At 46.5% G+C, this 12,882-nt stretch overlaps 1 long non-coding RNA gene across 1 annotated transcript in view; it reads right to left on the minus strand.

Annotated features, from left to right (window-relative positions):
* Positions 1 to 1,111: 1,111 nt before the first annotated feature.
* Positions 1,112 to 12,882, minus strand: part of LOC135903108 (uncharacterized) — an 83,372-nt gene continuing 71,601 nt past the window's right edge. Inside the window, exon 3 of the long non-coding RNA XR_010564724.1 lies at positions 1,112 to 1,144. This is a non-coding gene — a long non-coding RNA (uncharacterized lncRNA). The remainder of the gene's footprint in view (positions 1,145 to 12,882) is intronic.

Consider the following 12,882-nt stretch of genomic DNA (forward strand, 5'->3'; position numbering starts at 1 on the left):
GGGATGGAATATTTATTTATTTATTTATTTATTTATTTATTTATTTATTTATTTATCTACATCGCCTAGTGGCCTTAGAGCTAGGGCGGGGGGAGGGATACATTATTGATAAATACAAGTAGGTCACAAGCAATCAACACAACTGTGACACACAGCAAATAGTCGCAAAACACAAAAACAAGATGACAGTGGCGACGCAAATAGCGCATTTGACATAATAGACGTAACTCGTTGAGATAATTGATTCCACTAGTTTACTGATCTAAGGAAGAACAAAAGAAAGGACATCTCGAATGAGTCTTTTCTACAAGATGTTTCTTTAAAATGAAACACGTGCTTCCGGCGCAATGGCACATCAGTTAGTTGAAACAAGTCTGAGTCCCGGTTTATGCTAGTTTTATAATGATATATGTTTTGTAAAAAAACTTGTGTCTGAGCATATACAGTGCTAAGCAGCTTCAAACACGTTAACTGACCCGTCTATCCACGAGCGCTTTGTTTACGCCATTGGTAAGCGCTGTGTTTATTCTTGAGTAGGAGGGGGTAGTCTATAACCACTCTATAAAGTATAAATCGTCAGTAAGAAATGCGAAAACCCCTGTGTACCTAGATTTAGGTGCACGTTAAAGAACCCCAGGTAGTTGAAATTTCCGGAGTCCTTCACTACGGCGTGCCTCATAATCAGAAAGTGGTTTTGTCACGTAAAACCCTATAATTTAATTTAATTTTTAAATCGTCAGTAAAGAAACGCAGATTTGAAGCGATATCAGAGAAAATGACATGCATAAATATTAAAAAATACCAACAGACCATGCACGGACCACTGAGGGTAAATCGCATGTTAAGTAAATATTGCCAGAACATTCGCTGCGTAATAAATGCAGATTGCATAAAGATAGCTTAGGCAAGGAAAAGTGCAGAAGAGAAAGAAGCCACAAAAATTAATTTCACAACTTATTATTTCCGCAGGCGTTGTTATTTCTCTTCATGAATATGGACAACCAACAAACCCTGCCCAGTGATGACATGTGGAGAGATAAAGGTGTAAAAGTGACATTTTAATTCGAAGCTGCATTCGTTGCCTCATTCTAGGAACAACGAGGGAGGTTGGTAGGTATTTCCGGTCTCGCACCACTTCGCACTTCTGTAAAAGAAACAAGAAATTGCATGAACGACAGTGAAATTGAACCTCTGCCGTCGAGTAAAGCATTAGTGGTATGACCGCTACACTGCAGTCACATTTTTTCTATATTACTTTCTTGGGAGCAATGCTTACACACGTAAAACGCATGTCACTTGGTGCTAAACAAAATTATTACACCGTTTCGCTAGACTGCTAATTTGAAAGGCCTCCAATGAGGCCATTATAGACGCTAAAGCCGTCGCATTACCGAAAGCACTGTGGCGGTTAGATCCCATGGATTAGGGCATCGCGCGCGTACGCAACACTTTCAGTTAGGTGTTGCCACGCAGACTTTGCATCTACGCGTGCATTCCTCAAATCCATACGCGGTTTCCCCACGCCCTTCACACTCAAAAGCAATATCATGTCAGCCGAAGTTTTCCTGCGTTGGCGCATGGCAAGAAACGAATACCGAAAGTGCTCATCCGCAGTTATATCCTTCAAGGATCGTTCGGAGTCAGGTTAATGAAATCTGCGCTCAGTAGTTTCACTGCAGGTTCGTTACACATGATGCAGGTTCATAGTACAACAAAAAAGGTTTCGGTTTCTAGCCGTGACTTCACCGAGAGAGTGCAAGAATGTGGATGAAAAAAAAAAGAAGGTTTACTCTGTAGGTGGAAAAGGCTTTTTTTTCTTTGTTTCACGCGTTTCACCTCATTGCTTTCAGTTCCTAAATTCTACATCGTACGCTATACAGGCAGCGGCAAGAAAACACAAACAAAATCGCCATATGTAGTCTTACGGTTGCGCGCCTACTCCTCTCGTGCTAAAACCACCTAGCTCTTTGAGACGTTTGGCGCGTCTTTGAGAGCTCTTTCAGACCGTCGTCCTGCTGCGGTCGTCACACACACGCTCGCGTCCGACACGTGGCTGTTCGTGTCACGCAACAACGTCTGTCCATCTGCTAACGCTTTGTGTAGTCGAGATAGATGCTCGGCAGCCAGCTAGCAGCAAAAAATGCTTCTCATAACGTCGATTCCCCCACTGCGTGAGTTCTGCGTCATTATTCCCTCTTTTTTTTCCATATTGTGCTTACGCGGGCGCGAGTGCTCTTGGTATTGTTTCAGTTCACGGTTTCCTAATTAGAAATTTTGTTCAAAGTGGAGCGATCACGTGTGTCTCCTCATTTCCCTCCCCATCTCTCATTTTTACTTTCTTTTTTACTGTGGTTAAATATGGTCAGATGAAGGTTTAAAACACAGGAAATTAAACAAGATTTTACAAAAAATATTTTTTTGCTCGGAATTTAATTGGGCTGGCGATGGCAGTGATTAATGAGCGATTATGTGTAGGGTGTAGCTCCTGCAGCAGATCGTGCCACGACTCACTGCACGCAGCATACAGTAACCGCTCACGACGAAGACTACACTCCGAAATGTAAAAAAAAATGTTAATCTTGACGGCGGCTTTTCAACGGATGAACTGACCACTTCCCGTAAGCTTGGCTATATGTTGTGAGGCTACGAGGCGCTCTCACTTTCTATTTCTTTATTGCGTGTATGCTTGTGCGATCACAGTAGCGTAAACTCTGGCAGGCGTGCCATAGCCGATGTGTACTGATATAGTTGAATAAAGAAGGAATGAATTCCGATGCCTAGCAGCAAATGTAGTAATTTTGCCTCTTCAACGTTTGAAATCCTGCATTTTTTTACAATTCTTGTTCGTCTATACTTCGTATCTGTGCTTCACATGTGCTTTTCATCTAGTTCATAAGTTTACAAATAACCTTTTCTCTACCATCTTGTTTTCATTCTTGCACTCGGTATTGTGGTCATACCTGTATATACTTTTCGGCTTCCCTGCTCATGACAACACTGTGGTAACGAATGGAAACTATATTCCACCTTGCAAGCCGTGTGGTGCAACGACAGTTATTGTGAGGAATAATAATAATAATAATAATAATAATAATAATAATAATAATAATAATAATAATAATAATAAAAATAATATTAATAATAATAATAATAATAATACAACCTGATCATGAAACTTGTCCATCCATAGCGACAATGTTCGCCTTTGCTCCAAGAATTCACCCACGATAATCACATGAAATAGTTCATGGAATACGAACACTGGTTTGAATTTCCACATAGACCACAAGAGCAATATATCTCTGCACACGGCAGCTTGGCTGTTTGCGATACACTACACTGTTTTGCAATAAGAACATTCCATTCAAATTTTACTAGGGTTATTATTCTTTCCTGTAACCATTTGCACAAATTTCCCCGTACTCGTACAGCATGTCTTAGCAACGTTTGAAATGGGGGGAAAATTTGTTTCGAGCAAAACCACAGAATTCTCTTAATCTGTGAAATATATATGTATATATGTAAACCCCTTGTTCAATCTAACACGCGCAATCAGTTAGACCTCAATTATTCAAAGGCTGTGAGAGCGCTTAAAAGTTATTGAGCTCTGTTGCACATAAATGTAAATAGAGAAATGACCCTTAATGCGTCGCTCTATTTCGAACGAAAACAGATAAAACAAATTTGACTGAGTTGGCAAAGCACAAAAATAAAGAGCTTTGTTTTCTGCTGAAACGGTTTTCTAATTTCCTGATCATAGGACCATTTGCTCTCAAGTGGCGGCTGAACGCTTCGAAATAATAATTCAATTTCTCTTATGTCCGCCACTCTGCAGACTGCATCCTCCGTAATTTTCTTTCCAAAGCTCATAGGATTTGGCCGCTCTTCATAACCGGCTCAAAAGCCAAGGGCGATCCAAAGCAAGCACTCGAGACGGAGCTGGAGCGATACCCCACTCGTGTTTACTCAAGATCGGTGTCCCGTTTCCCCTACAATCCGGTTCTTGCTTATCAGGCGTAAAACCAGTGGGAACCGTATGTTTCTTTTGTTCGACTTCACACACACCCGTACGCACGCACACGTGCACGCACGGAGACCAGAACCAACTCCTGGTGACATCGAAAAACCAAAGCTTCAAAGCGTTCGTACGGGGCCTACAACAGGGGCTCGGTCAAAACCACTTTGCGAAGACTGCCTTGCGTTGGCCTCTTCCTCTCTTCTTTCAAATCCCTGACGGACGTGAGCTTGAGGAGGGTCCTTCAACATCCAAACGGAGGCACGAGCTCACTTCGAATCCGCGACGTCACTCTTGCTGTAGTTTCCCTGCCAAAAGCATCGTCCCCATTCCCCCCAACCTGCGTCAAACTCCTCTACGTTCGCGCCGCGCTCTTGAGCAGCGACGCTCGGATCGCCCTCCCCACCGCGCAAGCAAAAACACTCGCATCCCCATCCCGTGGCAATCTCGACACGCGGCCACATCGTATTAGGTTCCCTCCAATTCGGAACCCCCCACCCCACCCGCCCTCCGAGTTCTCCCTCCGGAGGACGCTGGGTGGGAGCGCGTCGGGCCCAATCTTCTTTTCTCGCCGCCGCCATCGATGCTGAGCACCGCCGCTGGCCCCGATTTCAGGGCGCCGCCGCACGTGTACCGACACGTCACGCCGCCACCCGAACCCAAACAAGCGACACACCGCCGTCGCCGACGCGGGCGCTCCGGAACGCTCTATACGCTTCACCGCCGCTCGTCACTCGCGAACGGGCTCGCACACTTCCACGGGGGAGGAGGGATAGGAACCGTAGACTGGCGACTCCTCTACGCCCGCTTCCTTTTCTCCCCCACCCCCCTTCAAACTATTTTTACTTCTTCCCTCCGTCCCTTCTTCGTAAGCTTACGCTAACAGTGTGTATGTTGTCGTTAAATTGCTTGCTTTCAATGGTCTGTTAATTTTTGTTCCTTTCATTTTTGAAAAGCAAATTCGACTTGTATTTTCTATAGAGCGCACTCCCGAAAGCCTAACTTTGTCACGGGCTCAAAGCCCCGTCAATGGACTGCGCCGGGTGGTCGATCGGCTTATGCGCAGGGAAACTCCGCACACTGTGTGCGCCGCAAGTTCATGCGCGTTTGACAGCGGAGTTACTGTGTGAATTATGCTCGTACGTGCGTGCGTTTTGTGTGTGTGTGTGTGGGGGGGGGGGTGCGTGTGTGACTGCGCACTGACACGCGTGAGCGAGGGGCAAGGAGGATGCATGGGGAAGGGAAAAGTGAAGTAGAGCGCTTGGGGAGAGAGAGAAAGAGATACTTGAACCGGGTGGCCGCTCGATACACGACGCACAGGGGGCGCGCCAACCAGCATATAAGCTGCTTTCCGCAAGGCGCCCATTCATCAATCTCCGCCTGCCAAATAAGCGTGGAACAGTCGGCACCCGTCATGGCATTTTATTTTATGGTTTTTTCATTGTGTTCTTCATCCGATGACGCTCTTGCGACTTTCCCTCGTTCTATCCATTGCTTGCCCCCTTTTTTTTCTTCACGTATCCCTGGAAAGAAAAGAAATTAATCTGAAAGTCGGAGCATACACACTTGTTGCAAGTTTATTCGTGCAGGGCAAGCCATACCCGACAAGTCGAAGCTAAAGCTCTTCATGCCACCAGGGCCAGGATTTTCTCGCCCGGATACGCGAGGCTACTGTCTATACGGGCAATCATTTTTCTAGTATAGTAAGTTCAGCTTGGCTCATGCTGTTGCCATCAGGTATTGTTTACGCGTCCTTGAGATCAAAAATACCTTAAAATCACATACGATGCACTACGGGAGGGCATGGTTATACTTGGAAATTAAAAAGACGGGGAAAATACATTCTGGCTCCATTACTGTGCTTCTCAAACAAACAAAAAATTACCCTAGGGGGTAAAGGACACAGATATCTGAAAGCCCACAGTATTGGCGCAGTCGATTTGACATTGCCCTGCTAAGCAAATGGGCACTGGTCCAAACAGTGGCCGCGGCGACAGCGATTTGACAAGGACGAAATGCAGAAACGTTCGTGTACTGTGCATTGAGAGTACGCTAAAAAAAACAAAAAAATACACGTGGTGAAAATTCTTCCAGAGTCCCCATTGCGGCGTGCCTAATAATGAAATTACAGTTTTGGCACGTCAAACCCGATAGTTCTTTTTAGAACGCAGCTCTTTGGCGTCCGTTCCTGGGTTTCGCGTCGTCGTCGGCCTCGTAACCAGCTCCGCCCCCCTTTCATCTCCCCAGCGCTAGCAGCGACCGACTGATACCGCTGGATGCCGCTGACGCCGCTAGAGAGTCAAGATGACGTGACTGCATAGAACACAGTCGCCGCCATGCAGATAGAGGAGGAAAGGGTCCCCCCCCCCCTGTTCTTGTGTGGCGGCTAGGGTGCTCTTCAGTTGCTTACGCGCCGGTTATTTCACGTAGGCCCCGGCACGTCGACGAATACGTGACCACCTTCCCACGGCTAGACCTGGTTCTTAGCGCTGCGGAAGCGAGGGTATCATATTGTTTGTGTCGGCATCGGCGGCGTTGTCCCTGAAACCAACTCCGCAGCTGGGGTTGACTCACTATCGGCGTCAGCGGCATCAGTCAGTCGCTGCTATCTCTTCCCTCCTCCCTTTATCGTGTTGTCCGCTTGCTGCGCGCGCTTCTGCCCCCATCGTTTGCCGCTGGGTGTACACGCCGCCCCCCTCCCCCCTCTTCCTGCGAGTCTCCGGTTGTCAAAGCGCCGGCTCGAACTTAATTCCTTTCTTCGCTCCTCCTCCAATGCAACCCCTGTGCGGTGGCAATCAGAGAGCCAGATCGGTGGCGGCGGATCTGTATATGTACACCGCCCGAGCCGAAATTGCCGCTGCCGTTAGACAAACAGCAATTTCCTAACACTTATGCGGGAGAACATCCCGTTCCTCTCGCTCGTAACGCGTCCCACGGCTGTGACAACCTCGCGAGGCACTTGTATAGATCTCGTCTTTGAGAATCAAGCATTGGTGTACCAAGTCGAACAAATATCAGTCTATTTCTCCGACCACAAAGCTTCCTTCATGACTGTCAAGAACTGTTAGTGGAGTCTTTGTTAAAGGAATACGTGTGAAAAATAAAAAAAAATTCTGTGATAGCGCATACATGTGTTGCTCGATTTCTTTGCCTCAATCTATCGAAAAGGTGAAACAGCTTATTTGCTGCGCTCAAATTTCGCATTAGGAAGTAACGTAATCGTCGGTAATTTTTTTATTATCTGCAAGAAAACACACTGATATTTGTCCCCGCGCGAAACCCCGCAATTCAAGTGGCGTTAGCACGAATTCTTTTAACTGCTGCCACGTCAAGTGGCTAAGCAAATTAGACTCATTGAACTTGAAACGAGACTGGTTGCCATCTTAGGTTATAAGGTTACACCGTTATGGCGTGCTATTTTGTTTACTGGCACAATTTCACATGGGAGTTCACTTGTTTTAGCAAGTCTTCTTCCTTCTTTTGGAACATACGCTACCTCACTCACGTATATATCTTGAAGGATACGTGCCTTACTGCGCTTCCTTGTCTTCAAAACTTCGCGTACGCATCGCAGGCTTTTCAGCTATGTGCACATTTCTTTTTTTTTTTGCTGTCATTCAATTTTCTTTATACGGGCAGCGTATAAAGATAACTACACAACACAACAAAAAAAGTGTGCGCATCGTATCTATAGGCCTGAGGAGATATACTAGACAAACCGAAAGGAAGCAAGTGCTGACAGTAAAAGAAACAAATTTTGGAAGTTGGAAAGAAGGAAAGAGATAGAGCGAGTATTTTTGAGACGCTCCCATCACGCGTGGGCCGAAGCAAAGCAGAGTGGCAGGCGTTTGCGACTCGCCCGAGGCGTTTCGTGCTTCCTTGAGAGCACAAACAAAGGCGCACACCTAGAGAAGATAGACTCTGGCTTAGACGGGAGGATTTGAAGAGGCAGGGAGAAGTGCGAGGGACGGGCGCCGTGTGTTCGAAGCTTAGGGAGCCGGTGGCGGCCCGCGATAATCTTTACGTGCCGTTCGTCCTCATATTCCCAGAGCGACCATAGGGACGCAGTGGGAGGGGAAAGGGAGCGCCGGGTGCCTCTTCTGCGGGGCGCTCCCCATTACAGGTTTGCGGAGAGAGAGACTCGCGTCCTCGCCTTGCCACGTTTTCCCCATTCCCTTTCCTGTTTTCCCCAATTCTCGTCGTTTGGAGCGCGGGGATCCGCTGAGGGAACGCGGCGGACCAGCGTCGTTTTGCCGCCCCGACCTCCCGTTTCCACCCCCTCTGATACGGCGCTCCCACTTGAGTTTGCGCACCGTTCTCCCCTTCAGACGTCCCCGCCAACTCCGACATTGCAAACTTCCTTTGCACGTATGGCTTGTATGCTCCGTGTGTGGGCACAAGTTCGGTGCAAGACACAAACGCTTCTTCCTGCATTGCGTTCCGGGAAAATGATGGTCACGACTCGGTCGCGTTTACAAGACTGCGTTCTGTTCGTAAGTTGCGTAACTAGTCGCAAGCCTGGCGCAGCGGTGCAGTAATTGCATCGCCTTGCGTTCTAAGAACAGCGCGAATGTTGGCAACTCAGTCTGCAAGGGCAACTGGTCGTCCCTTATTTCACTGATGTTATTTGCTAAGATTGATCAGACTACGTTGTAGAGGGTCCTCCTATTGGACTCCGGTATTATGACTTAACAAGAAGTGTGAGTGAGCCCAATTTTTTATGCGAATTAAAAGAAAAAATCACAATATAAAACATGTACATATAATGGACTATAAGTATCGCCGAGGCATATAACTTTGTTTATGAAGTAGCGCGTGATATGTACCGCATCCTTTGATTCTTGCTAACTGAGATACACAACACAGGGAGTTCCACCTAACTTTAGCCTAGCTTTAAAAATATTCAAGTGCCACGTAATTGGGCAGAACAAAGGTAATGTTTGCCGTTCCTTGGAGGTACTCAGAATGTTTATTTCATTCCTCCAAATTACATAATTAAATTACTATTCATAAATTATCGAAGTTCTCAAATGGTATAATTATATGAAAAGTGTCAATGATAAAATTCTATAGGAACACGAAGAGCTCCTGATACAGCTTTCTGCTGCTCAATACGTGCTACGTGAAAGTATTTTTCTGAGCGTGAAAGATGGTCGCAAATACAGGCAAAGTGCCTCGACAGGCCAAATGCACGACAATTTTGCGTGTATTCGCGGGATTATTTCTTCTTTTGTTTCGTTATGCTCGAGCAAATGTCGATATTAGTCATGAATATGACCACTGCCCTGCTACTGCTGATTGTGAAGTAGTGCTGCTTGCATTGACATCGTTCCATGTTGCAAGATATCTTTTTTTTTTTAGAGCGTGGCTCTTAGGCGCACTTTTGTGCCTTGAACTTCGACGTCGTTTCTCGGCGTCATCATAACCGAGTGAACGAGCGCTGCGAAGGATGAAAAAGCGATAAGAGGAACGCAGAAGAGGAGCGTGCCGCGGAACCATGAGGCCGAAAGCGGAGGAGGAGAGTGCATCGGAACTATAAAGCGGAAAGCGGAGGAGGATGGCATGGCGAAAGCGTAAGAAAAGCGTAGTACCGCGAATGAAGGGCTTTGCGACAACAACGCCTACGCGATGGCGCCAGAGTACTATATATATGGAACATATATATAGGTACTATATATGAAAGCAAAGCGCTGCCTGAGTGGAGGTCTGTCTGCAGCGGTTGCTTTGAATTGCGACCATGCGTCACCTACGCGCTGTCGCACGCTATGACCCGAGTAGCCAGGAAGTCACGCCGCACTTTACTCCGTTTGGAACGTGCCGCACGAGACAGTTTGTGTGCGCGCGAACCAATACATCTCGGAATGAGAACACGAATACAGCAGAGCTCAAAATTTGCACTGGGGGCATCGTTATCATCGGTGATGTTTTTTGTTTTTTTGCATCGAAGATCACCTGCTAGGCTGCTAGAAAGACACTGGAATTAAGATGCATAGATTTTTCAAGCACATCAGAAGAATAAAGTGCGATAAACCTAGCGTTGTAAGCGAAAAATAATGAGGTAACAAGTTCAATATGTCAATACCGTTATATGGAAGAGCTCATATGTCTAATGAATTAAACTGCGCTCGACCAACGTACGTGATGTATGCCTTTTTGAAAGGATGTCTTCGATGCACTTTTACCATTCACGGCTGGTAGCGTCCTTCTATTCACCATGTATGTCAGAACGCCTCGTCAAGATAAACATCATGTAAAAAAAGTGAGAACTGTGCCTTCCACATAATCGCGTAATTTATATTATTTTTTTGCTTTCTGATGAGAACTTACTTTATATACAACAATGCACGCCTCGCTAGCATTACGGCTGGCGCTTCTTGTGAATGCAGCTTGCCAAAGTCAGCTGAATTGATTTGTCGAGGAACAAAGGGAGCTCCCCTTGACTTCCGGTTTGCGTGTTTTCTCTGCACAAGGGGTTCAGAATGCCTGGAAACAACTTGCTTGCGGCCTCATTTACATTTTTGCCAGTACGTGGCGAAAGGAAAAGGACCACCAGCCCGTTACCGCGAACAAAGGTGCTTGCCTTCCAATTTTTCTTCGTGTATTTCGCATAACTTCCAAATTTGCTTTGAGTAGCTATCTGATAAGCCTTGTATGTGAACTATGGCTGAAGATTATTTGTTTTTATTTTTGCTTGTAATTATACAGATCAGCGGTCTATGTATGAGTGAATAGCCTGAATCGTGCACTTTCATAAAATAATACATCTCTTTCTCTCGCCAAATGTCCCAGAATGCACCTACACCATCTATACTGTGAGTCAGAACGCGCAAAGGCACTCCCAAACCAAATGTTGGCACCCTTACAAAGAATTTTTTTGTGGGCTATGGCCATCTCCAGTGCCAGTTCGATCAGGCAGCGTTGTTTCATTGGGTTCAGGCTTTATAGCTTGGCTTCGCATTGCTTTTCGGTTAGTGTTTGGGTGCCTATGGTGAGATGTTTTCCCCCACATACCCTTACCCAATGGCATAGGGTATTTGGCACGTCTCAGTACGTGCAGAAGTATGAATACTAAACGGGTAAGATTTGGTGCGATTGGATACCGTGGACGTCGCTATTCGTTAGTAATTTCTTAAGTGTCACTGTGTCTTCCCTAGTTAAGCTGAGGTGAAGTGGCCGGTAAGTTCTTCTGTCTAGCCTTTAGTGTTGCAGAATGTCGATGTACTTTTTCGGGGCATCATTCGTGCTCTTTCGCGCGTCCTGTGAGAAAGCCTGGTAAACGTGAGCTCTGGTGAAAGAGTCGGCTTCCTCATTCCCTAGCGGGGACTCGTGTCCCGGAGTCGGAACGATGCGCACGTCTGGTAAGTGCTTCTTTCCCGTAACTGTAAGGATTTGCAGTGCTTGCCTGAATATTCTCCCTTTCTGGAAAGTCCGTTAGGCTGCTTGTGAACCAGTGACTATTATTGCTCCTTTAAGAGAACCTTAGATGGCCAGGGCTATTGCTGTTACTTCCGCAGAGTCTATTTCTGTTGTTAAGGCGCTAGCTCCTGCTCTGTGTTCACCTTGCTGTCGACGACGCTGATTGCATGGGCTGGAGGGCTGGAGTTCCTGAATATTTTGCTACATCGGCGTATCGTCTGTGTGAATTTCGGCCGTAGGGGTTTCGAGGAGTCTCTGTTTCGTGTTTTCTTCCTCCTTCCTGGTGGGTTAGATACATATTTCTTGGCATGAGGGCTACAGAGTTGTAATTTCAAATTGTCCCGGGGTTTCTCCTTTTCTCCTCTCGCTGTCGCATGCCTTCAATATATGCTTAAGTTTGGAGTGAAGCCCTTCCTGTTTCAGTAAGTTTCAGACGTTCGCGATTATTAACTTTATTTACTTTGCCAAGCTCCTCCCAGGTGTTGTGGAGGCCTAAGCAGAGTAGTCGTTGTGTGGAAGCGCGCTTGGAGATCCCCATGTCAATCTTGAAAATCTTCCTAAAGAGAGTCTTCAGTTCATCAATTTATGTACTCCGGATGTTGAGGGACAGGGTGCCACAGGTGATTCTGCTGTTGAAAAGAGCTTTGGTGATTTGGACTGCACCTTGTTCTTTCAATGCCTCCTCTCTGCTACCCGTAGTACGAAATGTGCTACTTGCATGACGGTTTCTTGCAATTTGTGTAGAGTGGCGGTTGCCGATCCATCGGCCTTGTATATATAGGCCGAGGATGCTGATCGACTCTGCTTGAGAGATTTTCACTTCATTCAGACAAAGTTCTTAGTCTAAGAGTTTACCTTCTGTCTGTGTTGTCCTGGTCCTCCTTGTCAATATGAGAAGTTCAATTTTTGTGGATCGCAGCTGAGGCCACAAGGCTCGAAGCAGTTTTCTGTTCGGCTGGCCGCTTCTCGCAGCGGATCCTGTTGTTTAGCTGGGTATCCACCTGTTGTCCAGAGAGTGACGTGATCTGCATAGAGGTTGTGTCTTGTCCCCTCTGTTCCTCTCAACGTACCTGGAAGTTTAAGCACGGCTATGTTAATAAGGACAGGAGAGATGACAGAGGCCTGTGAAGTTACTTTGCTTACCATGTAAACCTTGTCCGATTTCAGGCCGCCTAGGGCCACTGTCGCTGCTCTGCTGGTCAGGAAATTTTGTATGTAGTGGTATACGTTTGCTCCCCACAGGGCGTGTCTTGGAGGTTCTTCAACATTGCCTCGTGAGAGACGTTGTGAAAAGCTTCGTTCACGTCTGTGGCCAGGATAGCACCCTTGCTGCGTTTCCTTAGATGATGGATGACGTCCTCCTTCACTTGAAGTAAGTTGTCTTCAGTCGATAAGTGGGGCTGGAATTCATACATGGTGTCGGCATGTACCTGTTTTCTCCCACGTATGGA

Source organism: Dermacentor albipictus, chromosome 1, assembly GCF_038994185.2.
Source record: "Dermacentor albipictus isolate Rhodes 1998 colony chromosome 1, USDA_Dalb.pri_finalv2, whole genome shotgun sequence".
In the NCBI taxonomy this organism is placed as follows: Eukaryota; Metazoa; Arthropoda; class Arachnida; order Ixodida; family Ixodidae; genus Dermacentor; species Dermacentor albipictus.